The sequence below is a fragment of the Equus przewalskii genome, chromosome 5 (assembly GCF_037783145.1).
Source record: "Equus przewalskii isolate Varuska chromosome 5, EquPr2, whole genome shotgun sequence".
Classification (NCBI taxonomy): domain Eukaryota; kingdom Metazoa; phylum Chordata; class Mammalia; order Perissodactyla; family Equidae; genus Equus; species Equus przewalskii.
In genome coordinates, this window is record NC_091835.1 from 37842576 (window position 1) to 37859789 (window position 17214).

Genomic DNA, 17214 nt, shown 5'->3' on the forward strand with positions numbered 1-17214 from the left:
GTAGAAAAGAAACCATTCTGTAACTTTGAATAACTTCTGATTAACTAACCCAGACACACTCTATAGATTTTATCATCCCTCCCAGCTGCCATAAATTGATAACTTTGTTCTTTTGAGTTCCTTAAGAATGTGATGACCCCTGGGTGGAGAGTCTACGCTGATAGCCATCATTGATGACAACCGAAAGATCAGGGTATAGGGCATTGCTGCAGTCTCTGATGCATCTCCAGTAAAAGAAAAGGCTATCAGGAACTAGATCAGATGTCTGCCTCCAACCAGAGATCAGATGGATGCCCCTACCTGGAAACCAAATGCCTCATCGACCCACAGACCAGTCCCCCTATATAACTGGCTGTTAGTCTTTGTATTGCAAGATGGTTCTTTCTGACATTAGTCAGCCATCTTCCCCCTTGCTAGCAAGCTGTAATAAAGTCCTTTCTCTCCTACCACCTTGCCATTTGACTATTGGCATATCTTGTGGTGGGCAGGTAACAAGTACAGATGTGAAACAGTAACAAATATTTAGTTAGGCTGTTGTATTTTATGTGGGGGTTTTTTTTTTTTTTGAGGAATATTAGCCCTGAGCTAACATTTGTGCCTATCTTCCTCTATTTTGTATGTGGGACACCTGCCATAGCATGGCTTCATAAGCAGTGCATAGGTCTGTGCCTGGGATCTGAACCAGTGAAACCCGGGCCACCAAAGCAGAGTGCACAAACAACCACTATGCCATTGGGACTGCCCCAATGTATTTTATGTTTTATATGCTTATAATGATATTCTCAAATTTGGTGATACAACTTTCCTGGACTATAACTTCTTTGAGTGTTGAGTTTAATTAAGCATTAGTGATTTAAATATGTGGTGTTTAGTTATCATTATTGATAAATACTACTTCTAATTAATTGAGTAATTACGCACTTGAAATATGCTTTACCATTGCCCTAACTTTTATAATAATTTTATTAATCACCTCTCTGTGCATAGATTCCAAACCAAATCCTCAATCCTGGCCTATTTCCCAGAGAACAAGTCTTCATTTCCAACTGTCTTTCAGTACCTCAAACTCAAAATAATCAAAAGTGATCCAACTTTACCATTCCTTCCACTTGTTGCTTCTTTCTTTTGGAGGCCCTCTACCTTTGCAGAAACTCAGGCTTAATATCTCTCCTTTTTATCCTGCCTTCTGTCACTTTCCAAAGTTTCTGTGTGAGTGATGGAGAGTGGCATGTAACTGTTCATTTGAATTGGAGGAATCTTTTTCAACTTAAATGAACATGTGACTGAGAACATGCTGAGAGAAAGATTATGTCATATAGGGTCAGGAAGGAAAACATAGAGAACAATTGTGATGGTAACAGTGAGAGGTAGAAAAATGTGCATGTTTTCTCTGGGTACTTCTGAGGGGAAAGAAATTTTAGTTTTACTGGTTGGCTGGAACATGGGAACAAGGAAAGAATTATTTGTCTTATGATATATTTGTATCCATGTGTGTGCATATAGATTTCTAAGGTCGACAAAATATAATATATATATTTTTAAAAAGTGTATGCTTGTATGTTTGCATGAAAAGGTTTAATTTTACATGGAAAGGATATATCTTTTGCCTTTTTCAGTAATCCATAACACGGCTAAATATTCTAGGCTGGTGATTCTCAACCTTGACTCCACATTGAAATCTGTTGCAATTTAAAAAAAAATTTAAAAAAAAAAAACCCTGATGTCAGAACTTTGCATAAGAATTTTTGATTTTCATTTATCTGGGTTGTGGCTTGTATATCAGAATTTTTAAAATCTCCCCTATATATGATTCTATATGTAGCCAAAGTCAAGCTACCATATGTGAGTTTAGAGTGAAGACAGAAAGCAATAAAGAGAAGAAGGCAGGCAGCTACAATAGGAGAAATAGCAGCAGCACTGATGAATAAGAGACCAGGGTTCCTACACATCAAAACAACAATGATAACAAAGTAAGTCTATTATCTTTCCCAAACCAAAAAAACTCCTTAGTATTAGAGGCCAAAACTGAGGAAAATCATGACTCTCATACGCTGGTTCTGATTTCTTTTTCAAAAGAGAGTCTACAACTTAATGTGAACTGAATGAAATGCATCCATGGATTGGTTTTGATCCATGGGTTCCCATTTGTCTTTATGCCCTAGAGAATGTATCTTGGAAATTCAGTATATAGAAATAAAACAACTGAGGGAGTGTCTGTGGAAATAACACTTCATTTTTGAAGGGTAGCAGATTTTGCCACCCCAAAATATGTCTCTTTGGCATAAGAATTATTCTGAGTTAAAGGAAATCAATATTCAACAGATTCAGGAATAGCTCTTTCCTTCCCATTCAACTGCCTAAACTTACATTGGAAGGGGACCTGTGCCTGGAAGAGAGCTATGACCAGAGATACCCTTTTACCTAAGAAACTTACCTGCACAACAGGGTGATCTTTCTTTTCCAAACATCTCTGCCTTCCTGTGAATGGCCTTCCTTCCCTTTGTATCCCCAGACCTCTACCCCTTTCCTTAGCTCAGGATGTTATACAAGCCTCAATTATCTGCCTGCCATTTGGGTCTCATATTTTTATGGGGCTCCCATATGTACAAAATATGCTTTTTTCATGTTAATCTGTCTTATATCAATTTATTTATTAGATCAGCCAAAGAACCTAGAAAGGAAGAAGGGAAAGTTTTTCCTCCCCTTCACCTTATACCAGAGGAAAAGTAGACAGAAGTTTGGGGATCTTCATTGCTTATTACTGTGCATTAATTAATCGAAAAGTATGAAGTTGCATGTTACAGGTCTTAAATTTAAATATCCTAAATTTAGTAGGAGTACAGGATAGTCAGTATTTCATTATTCCAGCCACCAATTTATGTTCTGTTGTAGCAAAGCAACAGTTTTGGAGGTATCTGACTGCAGGTTTACTTAGGTGGAGTCTTACGTACCTTAAAAGGAAAGATCAAGACGTTTTGTGTGTTGCTTATATCTGCAGGACTTCACTACAACCCCCTAAGTAATGGAAGTGATGAAATCCAAGCCAGCTTCCTTGAAAGGAGAGAGGAAAGATAGAAGCCATCTAAGAGACATCCCTGCCTGCAGCTGGGAATTCTTACATCCATTAGGACTGAAGAAACAGATTATCTGTCACCAAAAAAAGTTGGTTTGAGCAAAGAAAAGGAGGCAATGAGTGAAGTGAGGGAAAGATTGAGTCCAAGGAAGGGATCAGGGCATTGGGTGAAGATTCATTCTTCCAGATATTTCCCAAATATCTTCTATTGTGTGTGCTCTACTTGAAAAAGTAACACTCACCCTAGACAAAGACGGAAACCACAAGGACTTTAAAAGAACAAGATACTTAGCTTTGGTTTTTAGCCTAAGAAATTCTCAAAAATCAAATAGAACTATAGATTTCTGAAGTTTTAAGTGAATTTTTCCACAAAAACTGGGACTCAGGTGAACTAGGAGTCTGCGGCCACTTAACCATAAAGTATTCCCTGGTTCATAACTTACCACATCAACAAGCGCAGCGGCTAATCCCAGGTAGGAGATATCCACAAGTGATCATTTAGAACAGTGAACAAGGAAGCTCCCTTCAGAGGAAAAATACTGGGGCAGCTAGCTGGACTATTGTTATGTAACATTTTTATATTGATATAATTTGCATAACATGCCTATTCTGGGCACTTCATGTAAATGGAGTAATATAATATGTGGCCTTTTGTCTGGCTGTTTCATTTAGTGTTTTCAAGGTTCATCCATGTTGTAGCATGTATCTGTACTTCATTCCTTTTTGTGGTAGAACACTGTTTCACTGTATGAGTATATCACATTTTGTTCCTGCAGTCATCAGTTGATGGACATTTGGGTTCTTTCCACTTTTTGACTTTTATTAATAATGCTGCAGTGAACATTCATATATAACTTTTTGTGTGAACATGTCTTCAGTTCTTTTACATATATACCTAGAAGTGGAATTGTTGGGTCATTCGGTAACTTTATGTTTAAGCTTTTAGAAATTGCCAAGCTGTTTTCTATTGAGACTGCACCATTTTACATTCTCACCATCAATGTATGAGCTTTTCATTTCCTCCACATCCTCATCAACACTTGTTATTTTCAACGTTTTGATTGTAGCGATCCTACTAGATGTTCAGTGGTATATGGTGGTTTTGATTTATATTTCTCTAATTACTAATGTTTTTAAGTATTTTTCATGTGCTTATTGGCCATTTGTATGTCTTTTTCAGAAAAATGTCTATTCAAATCTTCACCACTTTTTAATGCAGTTGTCTTGTGTTTGAGTTCTAAGAGTTCTTTGTGTATTCTGTATACGTCTGTTATCAGATAAATGACTTGCAGATGTTTTCTCCAATTTTGAGGTTTTATTTTCATTTTCTTAATAATGTCCTTCGATACTATCTATATAAAATTAGGATAAGTGTGTCAATTTCTGCAAAAAAAGAATGACAACTGGGATTTTGATAGGGATTTTATTGTACCTACAGATCAATTTGAGGGATATTTCAATCTTAATAAAATTTTAAGCCTTCCAACCCATAAACACAGAATCCTTCTCTTATTTAGATCTTTAATTTATTTCAACAATGTTTTACATTGTTCACTCTATAACTCTTACATTTCTTTTATTAAATTTATTCTTAAATACTGAAGTGGAACAAAATTTGCCACCTCAAAATATTTCTCTTTAAGATGAGGATTATTTTAGGCTAATTTTTTTTAAGAAATAAAAGATTCAGAAAGTTTTTCTGGTCACCTCCCCATTAACTGCCTAAAAGAATTCAGATTAAAAAAACTGTCTCAGGAAGCCAGCTATCATCTTAGCATAACCTGAATTACGTGATAGACAGGGAGGAATCCAGAAAAGCCTGTTTTGGGGGCTTCCCTCTGTGTTCTTCTGTTTCTATGTGGCCAAACACGTGTTTTCCAAATGTTTGCTCTTTTCCACCCACCTATAAATTGCCTTCCTTCCGTATGACATCCCTGACTCTCCTCATCCCCAATATCTTCTTTTGTCTTTAGTTGAAGATGATATTTAAGGGGCTGGCTTTGGCCATTTTGATGAGCTATTCAGTTTTTCTGGGTCTCTCCCATGTATACGTGCTTTTAAACTTTGCTTGTTTTTCTCCTGTTAATCTGTCTTGTGTCAATTTAATTCTTAGACAGCCTAAGAACCTAGAAGGGTAGAGGAAAATCTTTTCCTCCTCTACAGTATTTTATTCTTTTTGTTGCTACTGTAAATGAAAACTGTTCTTAATTTCACTTCTGCATTATTCATTGCTGGTGTACAGAAATACAATTGATTTTTGTATACTGATTTAGCATCATGTAATCTTGCTGAACTCATTTATTAGTTCTAATTGTTGTTTGTGTGGATTCCTTAGGATTTTCTATATACAAGATTGTGTCAACTACAAACAGAGATAATTTTTCTTCTCCTTTCCTATTTGGATGTATTTTTTTTTCTTTTTTCTTTTTGGCCTCATTGCTCTAGAAGAATACTCAGTGCAATGTTGAGTAGAAGAGGTGAGAGCAAACCAACTCGACCATTCTTGACATCACCACCGAGTTGAATTATTAAGGATTTGCTTTCTTGCATCAGGGCAAGGAGTCTTTATTATTATATACAACATAGAGACTCAGTCTAGGGACCAGAAATGAAACTATTTCTCTTAATGGAAGGGCTGTATGCTTTATCGTGTATATATATATATATTTTTTGAGGAAGATTAGCCCTGAGCTAACTGCTGCCAATCCTCCTCCTTCTGCTAAGGAAGACTGGCCCTGAGTCAACATCCGTGCCCATCCTCCTCCAGTTTACATGTGGGACACCTACCACAGCATGGCGTGCCAAGTGGTGCCATGTCTGCACCCAGGATCTGAACTGGCGAACCCCAGGCTGCCGAGAAGCAGAATGTGTGCACTCAACCACTGTGCCACCGGGCCTGCCCCGGTGTATACATTTTCATTTGTGGATTAAGGCATTCCTTTTTATGGAAGGATACTACTATTCACTGCATATGTATATCACATTTTGTTTATGCATTCGTCAGTTAATGGACTTTTGGGTTGTATAGTTAAGTTTTTTAAAGGGAGAGTTTTTATGGTTAGTATGAAAAGAAGAATGGCTCAAATATTTAAATGCAATTATGGTAGTTGTTTTAATATCTTTGTATGCCAGTTGCATCATTTCTGTCATTTCAGGATCTGTTTTTATTTAGATAGTTACTTGATATTGTTCACATTTCCTGCTTCTTGGTATGTTGGGTAATCTCTGATTAAACACAGGATATTATAATTTTATGTTTATCATTGCCTGAGTTTGTGGTCTTTGTTTAAAGAATGTTAAGCTCATTGTCCTAATTTAAAGAATGTCAGGCAGTTAAGTTACCTGCATATAAGTTTAACAGTTTTGAAACCTGTTTTTAATTTTTCTAAGGATGGGTTGGTGTAGCCTTCTCTTCAGGGATAATTTATTATTCTTATTAAGGTCTGATGTTTCTGTACTGAATGACCCTGGTGATCACTGGTGACTCTCCATTTTGGCTAGTGAGAGCTTGAATGTCTCCCACCCTGTCTGAGTTCTGAGAATTGATCTGTAGATAACTGCTTTGTTGGCACTTACTCAGCTTTGTGTATTTTAATTCTATATATAAGCATCGTAGTATTCAGCAGAATCAAATGAGCTTATTTTTCAGAAGCCTTCCCATAGCTTCCAGCTGGCTCAGACTCCTAAAACTCCTCTCTTTGTCTCTTCAGCTTCAGTGAGGCTGCTGCCTCTCTTGGGATGTTCCTATCTGCTCCTGCATTATGGAAAATTGTTCCCAGTGAAATCTGGGGTGATCTTAGTGCTCACATTATTTGATTTCCTTTCTGAGGCATCATAGCCCTGAGCTGTCTGTGCTATAATGTATGAAAGCATTTTTGATATATTTCCTGAATTTTCTAGTTGATTATAATGAGAAGTTAAGTTTGATTCTTGTTACTCTATCATAGCTTATGGTGCTATACATTTTAAACATAATTTTCATTCATATTATATTCTAAAAACAAATTTTTTTTAAAAGGTGAATATTATTTTGCTAAAGTGTTTTGGTTTTATTTTTTCTGTTTTATTTGGTTCAAGTTTACATCCTAATCTGCTGTAAGTGTACTGGATTTGGAATTTAAAAGCCCTGGCATTGAGCCTTGACTTCAAAATATAGGAGCTAAACAAATTTGGACAAACATCTTTCTAATGTCAATGTTCTAATCTACAATAGAGATATAATAATATTAGAGTACTATTGCAAGATATGGGGCATTGTAACATATAATAAACTATACAAATATTTTTTCCTTGTTCACCACTTTCTTGTGACAAGTTACCCTAGTACTTCTCCAACCCCCCCAACCCTTTCATGCTGCTTTGTTTTATTTTTCCTCTTCCATTAATCTGATTTCCTAAAAGAGGCATTTTTTGTGTTTAGGAAAAGAGTAAAAATAGTAATGCTAAGAAAGAATGGTTATTTAATAAAAAAACTGTAACATTCTTGGAGGGGGCGGGACCAAGATGGTGGAGTGAGTGGTTTTCTTTGTCTCTCCCCAGTCGAATCTACAACTAATTGGACATTCACCGAATAACAAAGGATATCCAGATAGCATCTCAAGGCGCTTAAGAGACTCGTGGTACTGTACATGGGAAGGTGGACGGACTTCCCCCCAGGAGGAGGTGGAAATAGGTGAAAACTCTCCAGCCCCCGACCCCAGACCCCCGGACAGCCTAGTTCCTGCAAGAGGCTCTCTTCCAGCGGACTCCCCCATAGCATTGCCACACACCAAGGGCAGGAGTGTGCACTCACCAGCAGAGCAACAGTGGAAACAGGTGACAACAGCCCTACCCAAGTCCCCCGTGATTACACCTAAGCCCAGGGGGAATCCCCAGGGCCCCGCACCCACTGGCAGGGAAGGCCTCTGCTCGCCATTGGCAGGGAGGCCCCACCCAGCATTTGGAACACCAGGAAGCTCCCCAGAGCAGAATTCCCCACAAAGCAGCGGCTTACCAGCCACCGCCAGGCCCACGGACTCTGGCCGTGTCCCAGACGAGGCAAGGGGCTCCCAGAGATCCTGTGAGAGTGGAGTGGGGCAGAGTGGAGCTCTGGTGAAACGGCTACGTAGCCTAGGGGGGAACTCCAGGTTCCTACAGCAGCCTCAGCAAAAGCCTCTGCACAGCACTAGTGGAGAGGTCCCGACTGGCAATTGCAAGGCGAGAAGGCCCTGGGGCAAAAGTAGCACAGCTAGGTGAGCTAACGACAGACTGCAGAAGATACCCATAGCTCTGCTGGGACCTACAGTGGACAAGTGTGATCTTGTAGGCTCTGTCAGGGACAAAGCTGCAATTACAGGTGATCCTGCTCCCGGCTGCTGGGAAAGCCCACAACACCGCTGCAGACCACAAGGAGGGAGTGCGTCTAAGTGGGCTGCAACAGTAGGCAGCAGCAGCCTGAGGCCCCCTTGCGATTGCCCCCACAACCGACAAGGGACCCCACAGGACCACTGTGACTATGGGGAGGGGTCCAGGTCCAGTCAGTAACAGCTGACAGGGATCCTGGTTGGTGCAGTCTAAACAGCTGCCCCCCCACACACACACCAGTTGCAACATGTGGAAGCAGTGACTAAACTCTATCTCTACACTGAGGCACAAATCCACGCCATTGAGCAGTATGAAAAAAGATATTAAATATCCAGAACAGAAGGAAAATGATAAGCACCCAGAAAACAATCCCAAAGACAATGAAATCTATAACCTAAATGACGATGATTTCAAAACAGCCATTATTAAAAAACTCAACGAGTTAAAAGAGAATTCAGATAGACAACTCAATGAGTTCAGGAGCTGTGTCACAAAAGAGCTTGACACTATAAAGAAGAACCAATTAGAAATACTGGAGATGAAGAACGCAATGGAGGAGATTAAGACCCTCTCTGAACAGTAGGGTCGATAATATGGAGGACAGAATTAGCAATTTGGAGGATAGGAATATAGAAATGCTGCAGACAGAGGAGGAGAGAGAACTAAGACTAAAAAGAAATGAAGAAACTCTCTGAGAATTATCTGACTCAATTAGGAGATGCAACATAATGATTATAGGTAAACCAGAGGGAGAAGAGAAGGAGAAGGGGGCAGAAGGCCTGTGCAAAGAAATAATAGCTGAGAACTTTCCAAACTTGGGAAGAGAGATGGAACTTCATGTGACAGAAGCCAATAGATCTCCAAACTTTATTAACGCAAGAAGACCAACTCCAAGGCATATAGTAGTGAAAGTAGCAAAAGTCAATGACAAAGAGAAAATACTAAGGGCAGCCAGGCAGAAGAAAATAACTTACAAAGGAAACCCCATAAGGCTATCAGCAGATTTCTCAGGAGAGACCTTACAGGCTAGAAGAGATTGGAATGAAATATTCAAAACTCTGAAGGACAAAAAACCTGCAGCCAAGAATACTCTACCCAGCGAAAATATCCTTCAAATACAATGGAGAAATAAAAATTTTCCCAGATAAATAAAAGCTAAGGGAGTTCATCACCACAAAACCTCCTCTTCAAGCATTGCTCAGGAAGAAACTCATTCCTGAAAAATCAAAAAAAGGAAAGGGGTTACAAAATCCACAACAAAGGAGATAAACAGAAGGACATTAACACAAAGTAACAGCTCTCCATCAGGACAAAATGCAAAAGAACCGGAAAACAAGTGGTAAAATGACAACAGTAGGCCCCCACGTTTCAATAATCACTCTAAACGTGAATGAATTGAACTCTTCAATCAAAAGGCGCAGAGTGGCAGGATGGATCAAAGAACAAGATCCGACAATATGCTGCCTCCAGGAAACACACCTCAGCCCCAAAGACAAACACAGACTCAAAGTGAAGGGATGGAAGACAATACTCCAAGCTAATAATGAACAAAAGAAAGCAGGTGTTGCCATACTTATATCAGACAAAGTAGACTTCAAAGCAAAACAGATAAAGAAAGACAAAGAGGGGCAGTATATAATGATAAAAGGGACGCTCCACCAAGATGACATAATACTTATAAATATACATGCACCTAACACAGGAGCACCAAAATTCATAAAGAAACTATTAACAAAACTAAAAGGAGACATCAACAGCAATACAATAATAGTAGGGGACCTCAACACCCCATTACACCAATGGACACATCATCCAGACAGAAAATCAACAAGGAAATTATAGAATTAAATGAAAAATTAGATCAGATGGACCTAATAGATATATATAGGACACTTCATCCCAAAACAGCAGGTTACACATTCTTCTCAAGCGTGCATGGAACATTCTCAAGAATAGACCATATCTTGGGAAACAAAGCAAGCATCAATAAGTTCAAGAGGGTTGCAATAATACCAAGCATCTTTTCTGATCATAATGCTATGAAACTAGAAATCAACTACAAGAATAAAGCTGGGAGAGGGCCAAAAATGTGGAGACTAAACAACATGCTACTGAACGAACAATGGATTATTGAGGAAATCAAACATTATCTGGAGACAAATGAAAATGAAAACACACCGTACCAAATGATTTGGGACTCAGCAAAGGCAGTCCTAAGAGGGAAATTCATTGCAATACAGGCTCACCTCAATAAGCAAGAAAAATCTTACATAAACAACCTCAAATGACACCTAACGGAATTAGAAAAAGAAGAACAAACAAAGCCCAAAGTCAGTAGAAGGAGGGAAATAATAAAAATTAGAGCAGAAATAAATGATATTGAAACAAAAAAGACAGTAGAAAGGATCAATGAAACAAAGAGTTTGTTCTTCAAAAAAATTAACAAAATCGACAAACCCTTAGCCAGACTCACTAAAAAAAAAAGAGAGAAGTCTCAAATAAATAAAATTAGAAACGAGAGAGGAGAAATCACAGCAGACACTGAAGAAATACAAAGGATCATAAGAGAATACTATGAAAAACTATATGCCAACAAATTGAACAACCTAGAAGAAATGGATAAATTCCTCGACTCATACAACCTACCCAAACCGAATCAGGAAGAAATAGAGAATCTGAATAGACCAATCACAAGTAAAGAAATAGAAACAGTAATCAAAAACCTCCCCAAAAATAAGAGTCCAGGACCAGACGGCTTCTCTGGAGAATTCTACCAAACATTCAAAGAAGATTTAATACCTATCCTTCTCAAACTATTCCAGAAAATAGAGGAAGATGGAGCACTCCCTAATACATTCTATGAAGCCAACATCACCCTGATCCCCAAACCTGACAAGGACAACACAAAGAAGGAAAACTACAGGTCAATATCACTGATGAACATAGATGCAAAAATCCTCAACAAAATTTCGGCAAACCGAATACAGCAATACATCAGAAAGATTATACAACATGATCAAGTGGGATTTATACCAGGGACGCAGGGATGGTTCAACATCCGCAAGTCAATCAATGTGATTCACCACATTAACAAAATGAGAAACAAAAACCACATGATCATCTCAATAGATGCAGAGACAGCATTAGACAAGATCCAACATCTATTTATGACAAAAACCCTCAATAAAATAGGTATAAAAGGAAAGTACCTCAACATAATAAAGGCCATATATGACAAACCCACAGCCCACATCATACTCAATGGACAAAAACTGAAACCCATCCCTCTCAGAACAGGAACAAGACAAGGGTGCCCACTTTCACCACTCTTATTCAACATAGTACTGGAGGTGTTGGCCAGAGCAATTTGTCAGGAAAAAGAAATAAAAGGAATCCAAATAGGCAACGAAGAAGTGAAACTCTCCCTGTTTGCAGACAACATGATCTTATATATAGAAAACCCCAAAGAATCCATAGAAAAACTCTTAGAAACAATCAACAACTACAGCAAAGTTGCAGCGTATAAAATCAACATACATAAATCAGTAGTATTTCTATATGCTAACAACATGAACTAACAGAAAAAGATCTCAAGAACTCAATCCCATTCACGATTGCCACAAAAAGAATAAAATACCTTGGGATAAATTTAACCAAGGAAGTGAAAGATCTATACAACGAAAATTACAAGACCTTCTTGAAAGAAATCGGCAATGACATAAAGAGATGGAAAGACATTCCATGCACATGGATTGGAAGAATAAACATAGTTAAAATGTCCATACTACCGAAAGCAATCTACAGATTCAACGCTGTCCCAATCAGAATTCCAATGTCATTCTTTACAGAAATTGAACAAAGAATCCTAAAATTCATATGGGACAACAAAAGACCCCGAATTACTAAAGCAATCCTGAGAAAGAAGAACAAAGCTGGAGGCATCACAATCCCTGACTTCAAAACATACTGCAAAGCTACAGTAATCAAAACAGCATGGTACTGGTACAAAAACAGATGCACAGATCAATGGAACAGAATTGAAAGCCCAGAAATAAAACCACACATCTATGGACAGCTAATCTTTGACAAAGGAGCTGAGGGCCTACAATGGAGGAAAGTCTCTTCAACAAATGGTGCTGAGAAAACTGGACAGCCACATGTAAAAGAATGAAAATCAACCATTCTTTTTCACCATTTACTAAAATAAACTCAAAATGGATCAAAGACCTAAAGATTAGGCCTGAAACAATAAGTCTTCTAGAAGAGAATATCAGTAGTACACTCTTTGACATCAGCTTCAAAAGAATCTTTTCGGACACCATAACCCCTCACATGAGGGAAACAATAGAAAGAATAAACAAATGGGACTTCATCAGACTAAAGAGCTTCTTCAAGGCAAGGGAAAACAGGATTGAAACAAAAAAAAAATCCAACTAATTGGGAAAAAATATTTACAAGTTGTTTATCTGACAAAGGGTTAATCTCCATAATATACAAAGAACTCACACAACTCAACAATAAAAAATCAAACAACCCAATTACAAAATGGGCAGGGGACGTGAACAGACATTTCTCCAAAGAAGATATATGGATGGCCAATAGACACATGAAAAGATGCTCATCATCACTAATCATCAGGGAAATGTAAATCAAAACTACACTAAGATATCACCTTACACCTGTTAGAATGGCAAAAATATCCAAAACCAAGAGTGACAAATGTTGGAGAGGCTGTGGAGAAAAAGGAACCCTCATATACTGTTGGTGGGAATGCAAACTGGTGCAGCCACTATGGAAAACAGTATGGAGATTCTTCAAAAAGTTAAGAATAGAAATACCTTATGACCCAGCCATCCCACTACTGGGTATCTATCCTAAGAACCTGAAATCAGCAATTCTAAAAGTCCCATGCACCCCTATGTTCATCGCAACATTATTCACAATAGCCAAGACGTGGAACCAACCTAAGTGCCCAGCAACTGATGATTGGATAAAGAAGATGTGGTATATATATACAATGGAATACTACTCAGCCATAAAAAAGGACAAAGTCATCCCATTCACAACAACATGGACAGACCTTGAGGGTATTATGTTGAGTGAAATAAGCCAGACAGAGAAAGACGAACTCTGTATGACTCCACTTATAGGTGGTAGTTAACATATGGACAAAGAGAACTGATCAGTGGTTGCCAGGGGAAAGGGGGGTGGGGGGAGGGCACTAGGGGCGAAGTGGTGTACCTACAACATGACTAATAATGATGTACAACTGTAATTTCACAAGGTTGTTAACTATCATAACCTTAATTAAAAAAAATTGTAACATTCTTAAGATTTTGGAAAGATCCCTTTCTCTACCAACATCGTTAAAGTACAAGTCAAGAAAACAAGATATAGCAGGACCATAAGAGATTAAATGTCAATAGTGTTAAAATATCAAAGATACAGACAATGTAGCGTGTTAAGTAATTAACCAGATTTAGGGGGGAATCTAAGGAAAGAGAAGTTGTGCAAATGAGGAGTGTTACACAGTTAGAAAAAAGAGAAAATATGTTCTAAAATAAGGGATAAAATTTTAGCTTAAAAGAAATCATTGCTTCAAATACAGATAACGAAATTGAGTAGTTTAAGAAAAAGTGAAAGAACAAATATTCCCTGACTAATCCGTAGCATCAGAAGTAACTCAGAGACATTTACTTATCAGCACAGAAACTTGTTCACATTGAGGTCAAAAGACTTTTGTCAAAAAGACAAGATATATGAGAGACAGCAGAGAGAGTGCAAGAGGGAGAGAGTGAGTGAGTGTGAGAGAGGTATGACAGTTTTCAGTAATTTGTCTGAAGTGGAATTTTACTATATTTGTGAACTTGAAATATAGTTCTACTGAATGTAAAAGTTTAGTCTGCTCACCAAATTTCCTCTGAATTTTAATAGCAGTTGCTGTCAGATGACATATTTGTTGTTAAAAACTACAATATTATGCAATTTCTGATCCTGTGTCTGCAGCCTAACTTTTCTAGTTGGAAACTTTAAGAATCTTTGCTGTATCCCTTGAATTCTGAAATTTCATAGTAAGCTGTCTTGTGGGTTTATTTTACTCTTTCTGTTGGGCATTCAATGGGATGTTTTATACAGGAAACTCTTTAACTCCTAATTTTTTTCATATTTCTTTTATAATTTTCTTCTAATTTTTATTCTAATGTCTTTTTTTGGCATTCCTGTTAGTAAGATATTGGTGCCGTTGGGTTGGATTTCTAGTGTTATTATACTTTTTCTTATTTTTTGATCACTTTCTCTGTAGAGTCTACTGGTTAGGAGAGTTCCTCTTGTTTTTCCTCCATTTGTTTCACAGAATTTCTTTTTCCTATTTTATTTTGTTATAACTTTAATTTCCAAGGTTCTTTCTTGTTCTTTAAATGTTCTTTTTTCAGTTTACTCTTTTTGTTTAAGTGATGAAGTTTTTCTCTTCTTCCTCCTCCTCAAGGTTATTAATATAAGAATATTTAAAATTTTTATTGTCCTTTACCATCAATTTTCAAGTGAAATTCATCTTATATGTGCTCGTTTTAGTTTCTGCTTTTTTAAGAGGTTTTTCTAAATATCTGGTGATCCTGAAGTATCTATTAATATGCAAGAGTGAGGTAATAAATAAGCAATGGGACTGGAACCAGTGGATAGCACTGTGGATGTTCAGGCAGAGACTGTTCATTTCTTCTTATTCTCAGTATTTGTAGGTCTTTTTTATGGTCAGTTTTATCCAAAAGGAATTCTCCAGTTTTCTGCCTGATTACCATAAGCCTGGCTGTTGAGGATCTTGAAGCTGCTTAGAATATAGGTCAAAGGGTCTCTCTAATCCTTAGTCAGAATTTCAATTAATTCCTCTGTTTTTAATAAAACACTTCCTCCCTTAGCCTTTCCTAGAGATTCCTCACCTGAATTCAGATTCCTTTTGGTTCAGTTATGCCAGGCAGTAAACTTCCAATATTCTGCAGAGATGTAGGGTTGCAGTTTGCTTATTCAAGGTGAGAAAGATCTCAAGAGACTAAACTGGAACTTACATGGATTTTCAATAAATGCTCCAGTTTTTCCCAATATTGCACATCTACCATAATTTTTCCATTGCTGAACAACAAATTGCCATAAACTTAGTGGTTTGAAACAATGCATATTTATTATTTCACTGCCTATGTGCCAGGAGTCTAAGCATGGCTTAGATGGGTTCTATACTTCAGACTCTCACAAGGCTGCCTTCCAGGTATTTTTTGGGGCTGTGCTTTTATCTGAGTCTCAACTGGGAAAGGATCTGCTTCCAAGCTCTTGTGTTTAGTAGCAACATTCAGTTCCTCGTAGGCTGTCAAACCAAGAGCCTCAGTTTCTTGTTGACTACCAGTCAGAGGTAGCCTTCCATTTCTTGACAGAGACTTTCCCCAAATGGTATCCTGCTTTCTCAAAGCCAGCACTGGAGAAATTCTTCTCCAGCAAGACAGATGTTACAATCTTATATAACAGTATTACATACATGTAATCATGTACATCCTGTTATCTTTGTTGTATTCTATCGGTTAAAGGCAAGGCATGGGTCCTACTCATGTCCAAGGAGAAGGGATCACACAGGGACATGAAGGCCCTAAAAGAAGGATCATGGAGGCCACCATACGGTTTGTTCACCACACCCAAGTTTAGAGGTGCACAGTCTCTCTAATTCCTTAGCATCCAGGGCTCTGTGGCTTATGTCACTTGACACATTCCAAAATGTATGGACATTTCTCCTCTGTGTCTGTTTCCTCCTAGTCCTTTTTATACATTTGCAATTTTTTTATTAATGTTATTTTAATGCAGTTTTTGAAAAAAGAAGAATCAAATACACCTGTACCATAATGCCAGTTCTCCTGAAATTTCCCTACTGAATTTTTAAGTAGGCTTTGTTTGTTTGGTAATTTTTAAAAAAATTCCTTTACACCCATAGGAAAAACATAGAAACAGACAAATATGTCTTAATGCCTTAATGTCCCAACTCTTAGTGCTTTATTTAATTTTATTAAGGAACAATTTAATTTATATATTAACCAATGAGCTTTCAAGCTCATTTGATATATATAGAGTATACATAAATATAAATATACCAAAATATTTTCTGTTCAGGAAACATTGGGTCGCATTGGTACTAGCAAATTACATTTCATGAATTTTTATTTATATTTGATAAAATGATATAAAATTTTCATGAATTTAATGTAAAGATAGTTACATAAAAGCAGGAACTTTAATTTACATGAAACCTATAAATAGACTGTGATGATTTTATTAGCTAACAGCTAACATTTACTAAGAATGTTATGTGTTTTAGACATTAGTTCATCTAAGCCTCACGGCATCTCAGGTTCAGGTAACCCGATTACAATGTGGCAAGGGAGGTTTCCCTCATATCAAAGCAGTTCTCAGACACCAGCTGGGTGTCCTACAGTTTAACTCAATTCTGACACTACCCACCTGGAGATATCATCTGATTCCACTGGTTAAGGACTCAGTCCCCACCCCGCTCCTTCAGACACTAGGCAGTCACAAAATCGGGTTGTCATCTGTGTACAAGCTATAGATTGGAGGTTCCAACAACCCCCTCCTTGGGTTTAATTAATTTGCTAGGGCAGCTCACAGAACTCAGAAACATTTTACTTACTAGGTTACCTGTTTATTATAAAAGGAACAGCCAGATGGAAGAGATGCACAGGGCAAAGTGCAGGGAAGGGGTGTGGAACTTCCATGCCCTGTCCAAGTGTGCCACTCTCCTCCAATCTTCA